This window comes from Oncorhynchus gorbuscha, linkage group LG22 (genome assembly GCF_021184085.1).
Source record: "Oncorhynchus gorbuscha isolate QuinsamMale2020 ecotype Even-year linkage group LG22, OgorEven_v1.0, whole genome shotgun sequence".
Lineage (NCBI taxonomy): Eukaryota > Metazoa > Chordata > Actinopteri > Salmoniformes > Salmonidae > Oncorhynchus > Oncorhynchus gorbuscha.
In genome coordinates, this window is record NC_060194.1 from 11,075,827 (window position 1) to 11,079,586 (window position 3,760).

Here is a 3,760-nt window from a genome sequence, read left to right on the forward strand (position 1 = left end):
AGGCATTTAACATTCTTATGGATATAAGTGGTTTTAGGAGTCTGTTGGTATGAGCCTTGATGCACCAGTAACTCCAGCCAGACGGGAGCATGGAGAACAGTCCATGTTTCAAGTGGCTGAAGTCTTTGAGAATTTTTCAGTCAGTCAGAATGCTCTCGATAGTGCAGCTATGAACGTTTCTGAGGGGCCACGCCAAATCGTTTTAGCCTTCTGAGGGAGAAGAGGCACTGCTGTGCCTTCTTCACGACTGTGCTGGTGAGATGGACACTGAGGCTTGAAGCTCTTGACTCTCTTCACCATGTGCACCCACCTACTCCCCATTTCAATAATGCACTATGGCGTGCAGCATAATCCCATTGCTGCAATCTCGTGATCCTCTTAAACTGTTAGTTTGAGAAACCGCAGACAAACTTTGTGGAAAAAATGCGGTAATTATATTTCATTAAGTTACTGTGCTCTCGTCCTCGTGGCAAGGTGACTTACATAACGTACTTTGATCACTTTAGCTCATGCCAAACCATGATCACTTTAGCTCATGCCAAACCATGATCACTTTAGCTCATGCCAAGAACCTCATTTGGGTGGGTAAATGCAGAATTATAACCAAGGTTTTGAACTGGCAACTGGGGGAGGGCTGCGTGGGTGCGTCCCACGCCACTGTTTGCCAGTCCAGTACCATCATTCGTCATCTCAACTGTCAATAGCAAATCATTACCCTTTTACCATGTCCTGTATTGCGGTTGCCAGTTTCTCCGCTATCACTGTACTGCAGTGTCCATTGTTGATTTACTTGTGCAAGATAACAACAAAGGGAGCTGGATATTGGGTAAATCCATTTGAATTCAATCACTTTTTGACAGCACCCCTTCTGATTTAAACAAAATCTTCCATACACATTTGCCAATTGTAAAAGTGCTCAGAAAGTAACTTTTGGAACCTGAATGCCAAAACATTAAAGTGACAAAGGTGCTCAAAGTGGACCTGTTTTGCATACCATACCATACCATACCATACCACAAGACATCCATGTCTTCATCCCTGAAAAAGATCAATGTTTGTGTTTGATATAATTTAAAAGCTTACAAACAGAGTTTTCAAACTGTTTTATAATTTCTTGTATTTTTTTACATTTTTTATAAATATCGTTATTTTGTTATAACTTTAAATGTCAATTATCTAAAAACAAGTAAACTCCGATTTTCTTTCTCCATATTCACTTATGTTGTAGAATGGGCCTATCCCTGAATGCAATTGCTTTGGCATAAAAGGTCCAAAAGGTCACTTTCTGACCATTTATTCCATGGGCAAACATGTATAAAAGGGATGCTGTCAAAAAGTGATGGAATTCATATGGATTTACCCTACTGTTTTAAGAGATTGGTGTCCAGGCAAACTATAAGCTTCTTCTCTCTACTTATTCTTTCTCACATAGGACCTAACTGATCGGGTCTCTTTTCATATTTCTTTTTAACTCGAAGGGAAAGTGCTACATGAATAAAGTAATGCATATTTTAATTGTTACAGTCTTACAGGACAGTTATACATCATGGGAGCATAATCTACTTCCTATGAGTTGCCGATCTCGTTTTAGTCTACCAGGACAGTCATAAATAACTTTAGCCTCCATGCACATGACTTCAACTTGTCAAATTGTGCCTCCAATTAGGAAACCAAGAGGTCCATTCATCCCCTATTAGCTCAGCCAACCACATTTCCCGTAATGGATGTTACAATCTCTTTCAACTGATCTGGTTGCTCTCACATGGACCTCAGTCTGGTTTCACATCATTGCCAGTCTGTAGAAAGTCTGCTTTAGGACTATTGGGCTTAGACTCCCATGCCACAATTGTATATATTTGTTTATTTCCTGCTCCAGTAACAGAAATGTTTTCCCCCATATATCGTTTTTCACAGTTCATTGTACATACGAGGTGATTTCTCCTCACTAAATTGGCAACCTAATTTTATTTCACGGCATCCCATAAAGCACAAAATGGGCATATAAATTGAAAATGCAGTGTACATAAACCAAAACACTTGACACGTAGTTATAAATATGTAATAGGTGACTAGGAGAATAATTAAGTGATAATGCCCGAGAAGCCAGTGTTTGGAGGATATATTTGTGCGGGTGTTGTTTCATCTCGGGCCAGCAAACCTTGCCAATATATCCTCCAAACACTGGCTTCACGGGCATTATCACTTTTATGCAACGGGTTACCAACATATTCAAATAATGATTGACATATTTAATTAAAAACGTTATTTGGATTAATTAATTCATACTATTTAATCATTCCACAAGATATAGTCCCGACACAAATCTGGGGTTGCTACCGAAGCAGTCTGGATGTTCATTCTATTGGTTCGGTTGCCAGAGACGCGACCCAGTCGTTCGGTACCGATGGACTAGTCCATCGGTACCGAACATAAAGACTGAACGACTGGGTCGCGTCCATAAGCACCGAACAAAAAGACTGAACGACTGGGTCGAGTCCATAGGTACCGTTCAGTATTTTTGTTCGGTACCTATAGACTCGACCCAGTCGTTCGTTGTAAATGTTTCATTGTCATTCTAGCTGGCAAAGGTTCTTATCCCTTGCTTGCCAGCTAGCCAGCTACGGCTAATTTACAGTCACGTCAAACAGTGCAGCCAGAATAACAACTGTAGTTGTATTTGCATTTTTTATGCTGTTTTCTAGTGACATTTATTGTGACTTCCATAACAATGAGCTAATGAGGCGTGATTTCGCCTGAAATAGAACATGTGCTCACTCGTCAGGACACTTGTTCAGAGGAGCTAGCCTACAATACAGCTAACACAATCACTTCAAACTGAAGCTGGAAAGACCGTAAACTACAGTAGCTGCACTTCGTTTAGTTGTACCTTTTTTTCAATTCGCATTTCTTTGTATATATCCATAAAAATGATGCAAACTGATTCATGAGTTCGACTGGCTGAGAAACGCTGCCTGCCTGCCTCTCGTCTCGACTCGCTCATTACTATGGGACAGCTGGAGATGGAAATTGAATATTGAAACAATGTTGCAAATGTCGGAGAGACAGACAGTAAGGTTTCAACAAATTATGTTTTCTTGATAAGTGCGTGAATTAGACAATGTTCCTGTCCTGCTAAGTATTCAAAATGTAACTAGTACTTTTGAGTGTCAGGGAAAATGTAAAGAGTAAAAAGTACTTTATTTAGTTTAGGAATGTAGTGGAAGTAAAAGTAAAAATCGTCAATAATATAAATAGTAAAGTAAAGTACATATACCCCCAAAAAACGATTTAAGTAGTACTTTATACCCCTGGATTTAGCTGGTGGTAACGTGTGGAATTAGACACCGGCTGGAATGCGGTTTAACCAGCGTTCAGCATTCGGGATTAGACCCAACCGTTGCCTAATTAAAAATAACAAATCCATTCATGCAATGTGCATATGACATCATGTTCATAGGTTAAACACCGGCAAAAAAATATAATAGACATATATGACCACATGTCATATCCTCATAACCATTACTTGTTCAAAAAAATAAGTTAATTTAGTTATTTATACATGTAAGGACCTAAAACTGCCCCTTTTTATATAGGGTGCTACAGCTGATCATGTGAAAGATTGTATACAGGTTTCATGTGAAATTTGCGTGATCGGGCGGAGAAATTGACGTAATAAGACAAACTGTCCAATAGCGGACGCTGTTTTGCAGCCTATATGATTCTACAGTAGTTATATACTAGGGATATGACCTGTCGCCTC